The sequence below is a fragment of the Gopherus flavomarginatus genome, chromosome 21 (genome assembly GCF_025201925.1).
Source record: "Gopherus flavomarginatus isolate rGopFla2 chromosome 21, rGopFla2.mat.asm, whole genome shotgun sequence".
NCBI classification, from domain to species: domain Eukaryota; kingdom Metazoa; phylum Chordata; order Testudines; family Testudinidae; genus Gopherus; species Gopherus flavomarginatus.
In genome coordinates this window covers 17371392-17386337 of record NC_066637.1, presented here as the reverse complement: position 1 = coordinate 17386337, position 14946 = coordinate 17371392, and the positions used below count along the sequence as shown (strand labels likewise).

The following is a 14946-nucleotide window of genomic DNA, read 5'->3' as shown; positions in this document are numbered from 1 at the left end:
GAAAAACTTACAGGGATACTTTTTTAAAAAATAACTGTATCCATTTGTATATTGGGAAATTTGCCCCCAGTTCCTGCCATTAAGGCCTGTGCCTCAAAACCTTAATTTCAAAAAGATAAATACGAGCCTAATGCTGAGTTCCACAGAGTAACCTTAGTGACACTGTCATTCAATAAAAATGAAATGAGAGAAATTAAGACACTGTCATCTGACTTTGTATATTAAACGGAGCATAGAGGCGGATATAGCTTTGTCTAGAAGCATGATGGAGGTTTGTGGGAAGAAAAGTAATTCGTTATTAATATTTATATATATATTTTTAATGCTCAAAGTCAAGCAATTAACTGCAGTTTCAAGGAAGTGTACTGGTATGACTGAGACACCAAAAAAGTTCAGATTTCTGACAAGTATCCACCAGATTCATGCCTAGCCTCTGAGAACCAGTTCAAACCCTCAATAAAACTAGTTTTCAGCACAAACTGAAGGTCAAAGTTATGGTTACTGGCAGAGCACTATATGCTGCTTCACTCCACACCCAAATCTTTGGTTTCTAGTTCTACTAGTCTCTGAATAAGCATGCATACACTTAACAAAGGGTGTTTGTAGAGATGCAAGTTCTGTATTTACAACAAAGCAAAATTATACTGCATCCAAATCTTAAGAACCATGATGCTCCATTATCCAGCTTGCAATGTTGATTAAGAAATTCACATAACGAGGAGCCTTGAGACATTTAATTTGAAGGTAGGAAGAGTACCTGGAATGCCATGTCACTTACCATCAAAAAGCGACAGTTACTGCAAAAGCAAAGGAAAGGCTCAGCATTCAGGATTTAATCACTCTCTAAAGCTGTTCGAATGCACTGCTTTGAAGAGTTGGCTATTGCAACGATCTTTCTGCTTAGCAGCTATGACATAAAAAAAATCTAGGTAATGCTAGTTTGTCACGGATAATACCATTTTAGCACCTGCACCCGATAATCTCCTCTGTATCCGATTCATATCCACTCAGTTGAACGGTTTATTCTATACTATATATCGCTAAGAACTGTGACCACTAACCAAGCTTGCCCTAAAAAGATGCTTTATGACATCCACTTAGTTAATCATAACCACAGAGCCCATGAATTACGTTGTATGAACTAGGTCAGTGGTTCTTAACCATGAGTATCCGTACCCCTGGGAGTATGCAGAGGTCTTGCAGGGGTACATCCACTCATTTAGCTATTTATCTAGTTTTATAAGTCTACATAAAAAGCACTAGAGAAGTCAGTACAAACTAAAATTTCATACGACTTGCTTACATTGGTCAAAGTACAACGTTTATATTCCAATGGATTTATAATTATATGGTAAAAATGAGAAAATAAGCAATTTTTCAGTAATTGTGTGCTGTGACATTTATGTCTGATTTTGTAAGCAAGTGGCTTTTAAGGGTCCACACTACAGGGGGAAATTGATCTTAGATACGCAACTCCAGCTACGTGAATAACGTAGCTGAAGTCGAATATCTAAGATCGAATTACTCACCCGTCCTCACCGCATGGGATCGATGTTCGCGGCTCTCCCTGTCGATTCCGCAACTCCGTTGGGGTTGATGGAGTTCCGGAATCGATATAAGCGCCCTCGGGGATCGATATACCGCGTCTAGATGAGACGCGATATATCGATCCCCGAGCTATCGATTTTAACCCGCCAATACGGCGGGTAGTCTGGACGTAGCCTTAGTGAGGTGAAACTTGGGAGTATGCAAGGAAAATCAGACTCCTGAAAGAGGACCAGTAAGTCTGGAAAGGTTGAGAGCCACAATCAACTTTCATGCTACAAAGGAAAGGACGACAAAATCAATTAGTACAATGTTAACTACCTATTAACATTCCATTTCATATTGACCAGGATCAAGGAGGAAGGAAACATCATCTTCGTTTTTTTCTACATAAGGTTTTTTTAAAGCACTACTACTTTTAGCTGACAAAACTAATGCAACAAGCCACTAGCATGTATAATTTTCAGTTTCTAATTCGAAAAAATGTACATGACACCAAAAGTATGTTGTTAAAAAAAACACTTCAAAGACAGCATTTCATATGTATAAACCTGCTGTTCAATTACAAAAAAGTTAACCTAAGTTCGTTCATAAATAATATTTTTATTATAAATTCCAACAGCATTCAGATAGTAGGTGTTCCACTGCCTAACTCTGTACATTTCACTGTGGTAATTAACTCCATTTTATAGATAAGGAACCGAAGGTAGCAGAGTCTCACAGCAAGTTGCTGACAGAGTTGGAATTATAATTTCAGAGATTTCTAGCTCCCTAACCTGTGCTTATAAACTATGAAACTGCCTCTCTATATATTAAAAAGAATACTCCACTATTCCTGAGAGCTCATTTGATATTTCTGACAGTTAACTGAGAACAGTTAGGACTAAACTAAAAACACAAAACACAATAAGCAAAATCTGAAAGGTTGGTGGATACCAATATCAGAAAGGTAAACACAGAACTCTGTAGAGAACTCAAATGTTTGCCTTCTCGTTGAGCAAAGGAGTTTAACATGCAAATTCAAACGTGTCAGCATTTGTCACTGGCATTCTCATTCATAATATGACTAGGGAGCACAAAGAAGAAATAAATACTCTGATCACTAATCTGTAAATAAAAAATGACACGTATTTAGTGTACTGCAATTCAGAAGGGAAGATATTTTGCATCTCTTCATTGGGGTCTATATGCATAGGCAAATACATTGTTGCAGGGACATTGGATGCATGTAATTATGACTGCACCATGTGTCCCTGCAACAGTCAAACTACGATTTAACAAATATTGGGCTGACTTGTAAGGCAACATTTCTACTTACGTATCAAAATCCTGCCAAGTTACCATTAACTCTGTAGCTGGCAGTCTGGAATCCCTTATGCTAACCATCAATAAGCTCTGCACTAGCGATAGAACCTGGAAGAGCTAAGACTGCTAAAAATGATATTTCTTACATGACTAGCAATGGTATTGCTACACATGCATGCAGGAGGAAAAGCAGATCTGTAAACAGGATTCAGAAGGAACACTGGTCTCATGTGGAGTGTTGATATATTTTAAGCAAGTCAGAAGTGATTCATTTGGATTCTTAAGGACATAATGCAGATGGGGAAGAGAAGGATAAGTACCACCTCCATTAGCTCGCTAGCCAGCCAAACATCATACAAAGATGAAGAGTACAACAAATTGGCCCTAAGGGTGGCGAGCTATAGGGGATACAATGGCTATTCTGCATTATGAGGTGGTAATTTTTTCTGGATTCCCCTGTGATCAGGCACATGCATGGACAGACCTGACATTAAGGTTTATATCAGAGAGAGGAGGACAGGACAATGAGAAAAATACAGCAAGCCCAACGACTAAGACAGATCAAGAGATGACTGGCCCGTTAATAGAAAAACAATGCAAATCTACAAAAATGTGAAATTAAAGTTAAGTAAAAAAAATCCAGCTTTGATACAATACACCTTTACCCCAATATAACGCGGCCTGATATAGCACAACTTCGGATATAACGTGGTAAGGTAGCGCTCGGGGGGGGGGGGGGCTACGCACTCCGGCGGATCAAATCAAGTTCGATATAACGCACTAAGATTTTTGGCTCCTGAGGACAGCATTATATGAAGGTAGAGGTGTACTAGAGACAATTCACAGATTAAATTTCTAGTTAGATTGTTGAGAGAGACAGGGTGGGTGAGCTATCTTTTATTGGACCCACTTCTGATGGTAGGAGAAAGACAAAATTCTGAGCCACACAGAGCAATTCTTCAGGTCACTAGTTCTCATTAGCAATTTACAGATTCTGAGTTTTATAATAGCTCATTTTCTCTAATTAGATTTGTCAAAAGAGGGAAGTATATATTTGCTTCTCTCTCTCTAGCCTGTCTTTCAACTATTTTCAGAATTTGTTTTTGTTTAGATTATTTTTATAACATTTTAGCAAAATGTCCTACAAAAGCACCACTGAGAAAATTTTTTAGAATACTACAAATAAATTACTCAGGTCATTGGCAAATTCAATAAACTTTTGGTCTTCTATTGCATTTATTTAGGACTTTTCATCCAAAGATCTTTCAAGAGTTCACAGAGTATCCCCATTTTAGAGTGCTCAACTGAAGCAAACCAGAGTGCACGGAGAATCAGAAATGAAATCTCCTGACTCCTAGCTCCCCATTTTTAGAAAGACAGGGTGATCAGGTGGCTACAATCAAAATGAACTATATATGTGGGATCATTTCATCAACTCCAGGGATGAAACATGATATCTAATAGCACACAACAGCACATGATCTAAAAAGTTTGTAGTCCAAGAGTCAAAGATGCTCTCTGAAACAGGCATCGGTGACAGCCCGCACATCTGCTACACAGTTTATAGGTCTCAGAGTTACACTTTCTAGTACTCCAGGGACAAGCTAATGCTTGGCCCAGAATCATCATACTCAAGTAGGCTCCTACAGTTTTAAATTCATAATGGTTTGTTACTACAATCATCGAGCTACCCCAGAGTGAAGCAGATTGGGGGGGGGGGCAGTCTAAGAGTGGGGAAGGGGTACAGTACAAATTCAGCAAGACAGAAAAGTTAACTTCCCATTTATCCCTTGAACTGCTACCTTTAATCGAAATAGTTTTAGCTCATATACTTTACTCCATAGACTGGACCACGTAAAAAGGGTAAAAAAGCCACTGCCACTTGTCTGTAAATGTATTCACTCAAATGTGACAGACACCTTCCTTCTCTTAAAAAAAGAAATTTATCTGACAACGCAACCAAGAGACATTTAAAAACTAGTGATTTTCCATCCACTTGTGTCTAAAAAAAGAAAATCTTACCACCATATTGCACACAAGCAAAAGCCTCATTAGAATTTGAGTCGGATCACACATAACATCAGTCAGAGGAGTAAACCAATGGCCTTCTGAAAATATAGCTTATTTCTAAAGAATTAAGCCTTTCAAAGAAGGTTCATCTTCCAAATACAACTAGCCCCTTTCTTTGTGACTGGGAGTTCACCGAGAAAAGAATTGAAAATTTCAGTACAAGGGTATTCACAAAAATTTATTAAAACAAATGAAACACCTGTATTATCATAGTTCCCCTTGCACACTTGAAGTATGTAAGAATTTGTTATGATTTAAAGAGCAGTTTGGGGACTTTGGACACATTATAAAACACCTCTTTCATGGTGCCTAGTATCAATTCCAGTGTGATAAAAGTTTAGAAATGGACAGTACCAGGTCCCACAGCAAACAAAATATCATTGTTTAAGCACTTACAAAATTTGGCACCTGAATCCAGTACAAGTTTTTCTGATCAGTACACAGAAAGATGGATTTGCTGCTTTTTCATATTCAGACATTTAATAAAGAGTCCTTACCTTTCATAGAGAAACTTTATGCTTATGCAGTGGCTTTTATTCTGAAGGATCCCAAATCACTTTGAATACTAGTAGGTGAGTGAACATATGTAATGAAATGCATCCACCTCTAAGACAGTATATCCCGTCTGTGCCAGCAAAATTAATCTTTTTTCAACCCCTAGAGGGCATTTTAATTAGGCAGAACGTACACCTACCAAATTTAAATTTTGCCAAGACATCCTTACCACTGTGAAAAATGATAGTCTTTCACAGCAAGACCTTGCTTTTAAATCTCTTCCAGTACACAATCAGCATAGTACCACCACACATCATGCTATGGTGCTGGTTCAGTACTGACTCACTAAGTAACACTTTCCTCTCTGAGTCCAACACCATTTCCTGCAGATCTCTGGGCTGTCTTTAGAAGCTCTCCTCAAAATAATGACCAGATTAACACTACTGATCTCATTAGCCAGAGGGGGTACAGTTACAGATATAGCACAACAATGCTCACGTAACAAGCAAGCAAAAATTAATTCAGGTAACACTACGAAACCACCTAAAACCAACGAATGCCCAGTCCACTATGGAACTCAGGAACTTCACAGGACAAAATAAACCAGACAAACATTTTAAAATGCATCTAAGTCATGTGAAACAATACAGACTGTTGGAGTATAAATCATACTTCAATTCACATTAGATGGGAGGTAAATTCCAATTTTTATTTGTTTGTATTTACAGGCATTTGGGTGGTGTCCATTTCCCTGCTAGAGGAGCACACACATCAATGGTTTCTAGCAAACTAGGGAAGAGGACATACCACAAAACAATCTCATGGGAATGAACTGAAGCTCTAGGACATTCATGGCACTTTAGATTGTAAACTCCTACAGGCAGCGACAATATTTTCTGCATCGAGCACAACACCAAGCCCAGTATTGCCACTTTAACAACAACAATACAGATGTCTCACTGGGCTATAAGTATGCATTTTGGAAAGGAAATTTTAATTCAGCTATTTGAGACAATGCGCCAAATTTTGTTTTCTTAAGCCCATGTCCAATATCAGAAAGATGTTGAATTTCATAATCCCACTGGCTTTTAAAAGACATCAGTGTTTATTAATGTCAAATTTGTTAGAGACATGAATCAATATCTTCTGACTAATTTCTCTAATAACCAAATACAGGGGGGAAAACATCACACTGCCACAAAGGTGTGTTTATATAGACTGGTAACCTCGTCAAGCAACCCTATGTCACAAGATGTGGAAGCTGCATAAATTGGCAATTACCTCAGCTGACTAAAGTACAATTTAAGTGTATTGAAGTTTTGAACACACATTTTAAAAAAACCATTCATATTCTGGGAATGAATCGATAAGCCTTCTCTCTCCACATGAAACGTGTACCTTGTCCCCTGCCAACTACAGTTCGTGTCACTCTTTCCATTAAACATATGGAAAGAAACTCTAAAACTAAAATCAGAGCCAGACTGTTTGAATATTCTAATGGAAGGATTGCCAAATGCACCTCACCAGCAAAAACACAGGAACAAATGTCCCAATTCAAACAAAAATAGTGGAAGTAGTATCCTCTAATACCAATTACCTAAAATGCTCCAAGTAAAATTTAATCCAGGCTCCTTACTACCAATGAATGATCTGAGATATTGTATTTTAACCACAGCTACAATGGGAGTCCACTTTGTGCATGAGCCTCATTTTTTAAAAAGGTTCTTTTACAACTTCCTTGAATTTTGAGAATGGAAAAATCCATTATTGAAATTGACAAATTTGAGTGCTCGCAAGAGAGTTTATTTATCGAGAGACAGTAAAGGCAGATGATAGAAAGCTGTTTGTTTTACTATTATACTTGCAGTCGTTAGAGTGTATGAGAGAGAAATGGTGCACACAGCACTGAAAACTATCACTATTGCATGCAACAATGTAATTTCTTATTAAGAAAGATGTCCCTACCCTTCCCCAAGTAAGGTCCAGGGAGAAAACCCTAGTAAGAATCCCAGCATCCTTCCCTTCCCAGAAGCTGAGTTAGGATATCACTTCTCATCAAAGTACTGCCCCAAAGCATGATGGTGAGCGTCCCCTAATATTTCAAGTCAGCATCTAGTTAACAGGTTTAGTCTTCTGATTAGCACATCAGGTAAGTTTTTCATGCCCTGACTATAATCATTGTATTGTGATGTTGCATCAGTGTGTCATGACAATGCAATATCATCATATAAATGTGACTTCATAATGCACACAATACTGGGGCACCATATACTGATTCTTTCCAGCTTTGCTGTCATTAGATGGCAAGGCGGCTCGTAAAGGCTGAACACTGCTACTCTTCAGTTTAGAATTTAGGTTAGTAACAGTATCTCAAATGCAATCAACCCCTCCTTTAGAAATGACCGTGCCCAGATCAAATCTGTTTTTCTCTGCCCAAATAAAGTCTCTTTTGCAAGGTTCCACCATTTATTGGCCTGCAGTGTAAACAGTTCTCACTATAACTGAAACCATTTTAATGTAAATTATATGCCCATCAATCGGCATTAAGCAAGCCTCACAACAGAAGTCCCATAATTGGGTTAGTTTATAAGCAGGAAAGAGTTACAACAAATGGATACCATATACTACAGACACACATTTCAATACAGTCAGGCTTCCTGTGCCTTTTGTTTTTTTCCCCAACACCTCCAACAGCAGAGATCGGAACACAAAATCAGGAATGCAAGGTGCCAAGGTTCCACCCTCAGTCTCGGAGGCCATGAAAAAAAAGACATCTACTCTCAGAGATGGAATATGTTAGGATTCCAAACTTAAATTCCACTGTGCAAAATACATCACGCAGAGAGGCTTGGTTCCATCTTGCTTACAACAATACAATGTAACCCTCGTAAGTAAGAACTACGCATTTTGAGACAATTCCACTGAAGTAACACTATTCAGTTCATCATTATAACAAAAAACCCTTCTTCACTAATATCACCAGCGAACCAGGCTAAAAGAAGAAAGCCAGAGAAGGTGGATAATGTAAAGTAATACTCATGCTACCATCTCTTGCTGTTTATGTTACAGGTTTCAGAGGGGTTGGTGGGTTAGTCTGTATCAGCAAAAACAATGAGGAGTCCTTGTGGCACGTTAGAGACAAGGAATTTATTTGGGCATAAGCTTTCGTGGGCTAAAACCCACTTCATCAGATGCATGGTGTGGAAAATACAGTAGGCAGGCATAAATATACAGTACATGAAAAGATGGGGGTGCCTTACTGAGTTGGGGGAAGGGGAGGGTGAGTTCACCATTAGCATTAACACAATGTAAGCTTCCTAAATTCAACGTATATATTATCACAGAGACCCAAGACACAAAATGCAGAGCTCAGTTTAGATTCTGAATTCACACCAAGTTCTCCAGGGATCTGAAATATTTTCTTTGGACTCATCTTTATTTTTATATGTATAAAATGCCATTTCTTCTGGCAGCTTCATTATAACACCAGCCTTGTTATGAAGAAGATTACAAGTGAACACAAGTTTTCTCAATCCTGATTGTCTGGATCTGTGTTACCTGAAATTTATGCTTAGTGCTGCATTGCTGAAGTTTGTGTTTTTTAATGAAATCCCAATTTTATGACAACTTTGGCTGTCCCAAGACATTAGTACAATCAGGGTTTAATGCCTTTTACAAAAACAGAATGTACTGGAAGAAATCCCTTTTCTCAGAATGTGCTCTCACTAACGATATCCCAGACAATTAATATACTGAGAAGAGGAACAAGCTTTTTCCTTATTCCTAAAATGGTGAAGTTGCGACATCCTCTCAGAAGTTAGTATTTAGTGAGTAATAAAAAAAAAAGCAATCTTAGCACAATTGTTCCTCACACAAGCACTGTGCCATGATGGTGCAGAACCATCCTCCCATTCAGCATCGCAATCAGAATAGAAACTTAAAGAATCATGCCTTATATGTAGACTACTCTGGACTGACTAGGTTTTGGCAGGAGCTGCGGTGCGTAATCTGGAGTGTAACTCCCTTATCAGCATCGTATCAAAAGACAGTAAAAATAAACAGCTTTCGTTAGACACAGAGAACTCAAGCGCTTCTCTAACAAATGGGAGGAGCAGTGTCTCCAACTCTTGTCCCCGGATTTGCTGTTTAATCGCCCCTTCCAGACCTCCCTCCCTGAAAGCAGGCACCATCACACCAGGGCAGAACAGGTCTTTCCTGAGCACACCCCCGAGCTGGTTCCTCTTTGGGAAAGACCAGCGAACACTGCAGGTGCTTCCACAATCACCTCCTCTCTCTGAGCCCTGCTGAGAGGCTGCAAGCCCCCCCAGACCTGGGGGCAGCAGGAGGCACATAAAGCCTCCGCCCCCTCCTCACCCCCCAGGCGCGGAGAGGACACGCCTGCCCCAGGCTTCCACTCCCCTAAATCAGAGCCTGGTTTGGGGGGCGGGAGCTTCGGGGTTCTTCCCACCCCCGCCCCCCAAGCGGAGCTTCTCAGCCCAAGTTGAGGCATTAACTGCCTCCCCGCGGCAGCTTCCCAGCCCCTTACACAGGGGCCCCCGCTCTAGACAGACTGTCCCCTCCCCCACACACTGACAGGGGGGTCCCCTCACGGGGACCCCACCCCCTCCCGCCCGCTCGCAGCGGCCCTCGGGCCCCGCCAGTCGCCCCCGCCCCCCCGGCGGGACTCACCTCCCCGCCGCCGCCTCGCTCCCTGCCGGGCCCGGGTAAAGGCAGGAGCCGGGGCCCTTCGCCCTGCTCCGCGGCCGCGCTGCCCAACCCCCCTCAGAGCAACGGGCACCGGGAGCCCGAGCCGCCCTCGGCCGCCGCCATCTTCGCTCCGCTCGGCAGCATCGCAGCCGCCACGGCTCCAGTCCAGCCGGGAGGGGGAGCGCAACGCGCAGACGCGCGCCGGCCAGGTCACGTGACGTGTGAGCGGCTGAAATCGGGTTCAGAAGGTCACGTGAAACGAGGGATGAAAGGCGCCATACTGAGAAGGTCAGCACAGGGGGCCGCTCTGGGGGCCATATTGGGAAGGTCACACGGCTGGGAAACAGGCCTGTAGGAAGGGTTAACCCAACCTGGCGCCATATTGGGAAGGGCAGTGGCTGGGAGTAAACGAGTAGCCATAAAGGGCTCTCCCAGCAGGGACACAAATGAGAAAGGACAGGCGCCACGATTGGAAGGTCAAAGAAGAAGGGCAGGCTGAGCGCCATATTTAGAAGGGCAGTTTTCGCACAGGCAAGAGTGTGGCTGTCATGTAGAGAAAGGCAAATGTTGGTAGAGCGTGAGGGCAAGGAAGGGCGCCATATTGGAAGGGTCACTTAAGAGTGCGAATGCGGCCACCATATTGGGAAGGGCGTGAAAGGGGTGGGCGCCATGTTGAAAAGGGCAGTTATGGAGGGAGTGCCAATGCTGGGAGCCATGTTGGGAAGGTCATTTGCATACTAGGGAACGTGTCGTTGAAGGTCCTGTCCCCCGGCCCTTTGCACCCTACCCTGCGTGCATCGGTTAGCTGGGCCGCATCCTGCATAGTGCAAAAATGCAAGCTACTATAGTCATAAGCAGTACTTACTTTCCCCCCCCCCTCCACTGGCCGCTTGTAATTTATTAAGGGGGGTTAGCCAGCTTTTGCAAGACCCTGTCCCCAAGAACCATGCAGGCCCATTCCCCCCAGATCACCCCTCTCCTACCCTCCCAGGGGCAGAGCAGGTAAGCGAGGGTTTTCCACAAAGGAAAGGTGTGAGGTTTGCTACAGCTGCCTCTACCCACAAACGCCCCACGGACCGTTATTAACAAGGAGTCTGCTTCAGGCAGAGACCACACCTGGGAAACCGCCTAAAGGGCCAGAGATTGGACAGGATCCTGAGCAAGTGAATATAGGTGAGACTGGAAACATTCGAGCCACTTAAGTTACAGCAGTCACTGCCATGTCTGCTATGACATGGGAGGGAAGGAGAGTGTAAAGATTGTTCTTGAAATGTCAAAGATGGATCTTCATACATTTTTTCCCTAATGCCAATATATTTCCCCTAAGGGTATATACAGCATTTCTCATTTCTATACTTTAACCCTTAGATTTTATTAATGGCAACTTTTGTGGTATGTAGTACCTGTAATGGATAATGTTATGTAGTGTCATAGAATCATAGGGTTGGAAGTAACCTCAGGAGATCATCTAGTCCAACCCCCTGCTCAAAGCAGGACCAATCCCCAAATAGCCCCCTCAAGAATTGAACTCATAACCCTGGGTTTAGCAAGCCCATGCTCAAACCACTGAGCTATCCCTCCCCTCCACAGGTGTCCTTAACCTATTGTTCACAAAGTTTTTGATGTGTGAATTTCTTTTTCTTTAAAATTAGAATTATTATACAGAATTATCAAGGGCCAAAACCCAGCAGCCAGGCCAAGTGTCGTGGATTCACAGGGTTTGGTCTATGCCCCAGTCAGTAACCAGTGCCTTGCGAATGACCCCTTTTTAGTGTGCCGAATCTCAAGGACACATGTTTCTACAGAGGCAGGCCCATGGACATCAAAACTGGGCCTTCAGGCCCCAACAATCCCTGTTTCTCCCTCTGGCTCCCTGCAATGAATCCAGCTGCCTGCAGGAGGCTTGTCCTGGGCACCTTCAGGGCACAATGCTCTCAGTGAGTATTGGCAGTGGCAGCCTTTCCAAAACAAGGTAAGAATGTATTAGTGAATGGCTGCAGAAGCTGACAATCCTTAGGTTATCACAGAGAGGCAAAGGTTCAATATAGTCCATCCTGGTCAAGCCAGTGCAATGAAGGCTGCTATCAGCTCCATCTGGCTCTGTGGCCTTGGTCCCAGGTGTGAACCGCTGGGTGCCTCCAAAAGGCAGCCCTTACTCCAGCTGCCTGACACTTCTGCCGGTCTGTTTTCCAGCTGAGGTCACATGTCCCACCTCCTAGGGTTTCTTGTGTCGATTGTTCAGTCTTGGGGGTTGGGGGTGTCTCATTATCTCTGGATCCTCTATTGATCTGCGTTGTTCTCAACCAGCTCTGTAATGACCCAGTCATTCCACCCAGACAGCTAGGGGACACACACACACCTCATGACCCCCCCTCACTATTTCAGCACTGGTATTCATCCTTTCACATCCACTGGGTAGCAATGCAAAGCACAGTGGGAAACTGAGGCATGCAGAGGATTCATACAAATATTACGGAAAATGTAACCACTCCTCCACACCCAGGCCAAGTATCACAGCTGAGCAGCAACGAGATCCCTAGTGGGGAAAGAATTGTGCTCCCAAGCCCTTGACATGACAGTGACGCCCCTCCACTGAGAGTGTTCCGGCCATTAGTGTGGCGGAAGGACTGAACAACGTGTACAGCAGCAGATCACCTGATCCTGTCCTTGGTCCACCTACATAGCCCTTATGGATGGTTGCTCAGGGAAACCCTGTGGCCCTGGGCTCTGCAACACTGAGACACAGAAGTGGTGGAATGGGACTGGGGTGGGTGGCAGGATGGCTAGCGCCTTGCAATGGAAATATAGTGGGGCTGATCTGTGTTTCCACCCCAGCTGTCACTCCCTGTCAACTGTGTGCACGTGATGGGGGAGGAGCAGTGATAAAAGTGGGACCCGGGCGGGGGGGCTGGATCATCCACCACGGCGCACAGGATCAGGCTGGAATGCAGGTAGGAATCCTCCCCCTCTGCCAAGTCTCAATAGTTCCCCTCGCTCCCCATGCACCCCACTCCTCCTCCTCCTCCTCTGTGTGACACCACAACCTCCCCTCAGCCCCAGCCTCCCTCTACTCCCCATGCAAAGCACCACCATTCTGCCCCCTCATTCAAAGCAAGTTTCCACTCACTGCCTCTACTGAGGCACATGCCTGCAGAGGTGAGGGCCAGGACTTGCCTGCGGGTATAAATACACGTTATCCCCCAATATTTATATGCATAGACTTCAGCACATAAAATATTATGGGGATGAGTCTTAAAGTAAAATATTTCAAAGCATCTCATAGACTTTAAAGTCAGAAGGGACCATTATGATCATCTAGTCTGACCTCCTGCACAATGCAAGCCACAGAATCTCACCCACCCACTCCTGTAACAAACCCCTAACCTATGTCTGAGTTATTGAAGTCCTCAAATTGTGGTTTGAAGACCTTAAGCTGCAGAGAATCCTCCAGCAAGTGACCTGGGAGCCTAAGTGACTTGGGAGCCTGGGTCCCATTTTCCCAGTGCCTAAGTCACTTAGGTGCCTTTGAACATTTTACCCGCAGTCACTAGACTGGACATAGGCAGTGCATAGGATGCTTCCCTCTTCCATCCCTCCTAAGGGACTGGGGGGATGCAAAGGCAAAAAGAAGGGCTGGGGCCCCTCCAAGATAACACTGGTGGAAGTCGCTGAGGCCCTAAATCTCAGCCTGTGTGTAGGTGAACAGAGAAGCTACCACAGCCATTCTCACCTGGTTTATTGCCCAGGACACACACATCTGTTCCGGATTCTTTTTTTAAAACGTGCCTTGGGACATTTCAGTTCCTTCTGGAAAGACACAGAAGCTGCCTAATGTTGCACGTGGAGATCAGCACCTCTACGAATGTTACACCCCTTCCCCCCCAACTGCATGCAATGCATTGCCCATGCTTTCTGTCCTAGAGGCAACTGAGTCAGGCTGACCCTTTATATACAAATATCCGTGTGGATAGCTGGAAGGTATTCACAGCCTTTCTCAGTCCTGCAGTGGCTTGCAGAAGGCTTTGCTTCAACGCATGGCCCCACTATATTTGCATTAGATTCTGCCCAAAAGATGCAGAAGCTTTGCACTGCAAGATCTTTTCCTCCCACAGGCTGGATGTTTTGTTGGCGTAGCCTTCCAGAGTTGAAGACAACTGTACGAGCCACGTCTGAGAGCACGCAGAGAGAGTGGGACTGCAGATTTAGCTGTGTGGGGTGGGGGCCGCTGAAAGGGGGTGTCGGACAAGTGTAGAACCGAACCCTGTTCAGGAGGCTTTTAGGTGGAGTTTGTAGGATGCCAGTCGCCATCTGCTGGTACATTGCAATAATTACATTGTCACCATTCATCGGGGTTTGGGGAGAGCCGAGGAGATGTTCCCCGGGATGATGGAGGTGAGGTATTGTAGATGGCCAAGTTGAGGTATTGTTCCAGTAAGAATGTTTGCTTTGTAATGGTGCTGGGGCACTGTTATGTTGTACATTTAAGTGTTGGGGGCCCTAGAGTCCTCGCATAGGAGTCTTTTTATGATGTAAATCTAAATAAATAACATGAAAATAAAGCTACTGAATTGCTCTGCAGTTGCGGTGCACAGGAACACATAAGGCTAGGAAGAGTGCATGGCATTTACTTTTGGGAGCTCCTGTGAAAGGTGGTGGGCCAAGTTCATCCCTAGTGTAACATGACTGATTTAAGGGGAGTTGCACTAGAGCAGTGGTCCCCAACCTTTTCCGGGTGGCGGGCGCCGGATGACAAGCCACTGAGGACCGTGGCCGGCGGACAAGCATCCGCCAAAAAGCGGCAACGTCAAGAGGTGTTGCCGCCAA

The 14946-nt window shown here is 43.9% G+C and overlaps 1 protein-coding gene and 1 long non-coding RNA gene across 2 annotated transcripts in view; one reads left to right on the top strand and one right to left on the bottom strand.

Moving 5' to 3' along the window:
• The window catches only part of FBXO42 (F-box protein 42), a 95811-nt gene extending 85526 nt beyond the window's left edge, over nt 1-10285 (bottom strand). The window contains exon 1 of the mRNA XM_050931219.1: nt 10105-10285. The gene's annotated coding sequence lies outside the window, so the exon portion shown is untranslated. The remainder of the gene's footprint in view (nt 1-10104) is intronic.
• A 769-nt stretch (nt 10286-11054) lies between these two features.
• On the top strand, nt 11055-14634 carry LOC127038608 (uncharacterized). The gene is made up of 4 exons (XR_007770728.1): nt 11055-11295; nt 11928-12094; nt 12958-13073; nt 14235-14634. It is a non-coding gene; the product is annotated as an uncharacterized LOC127038608 (long non-coding RNA).
• The last annotated feature ends 312 nt before the right edge of the window (nt 14635-14946 follow it).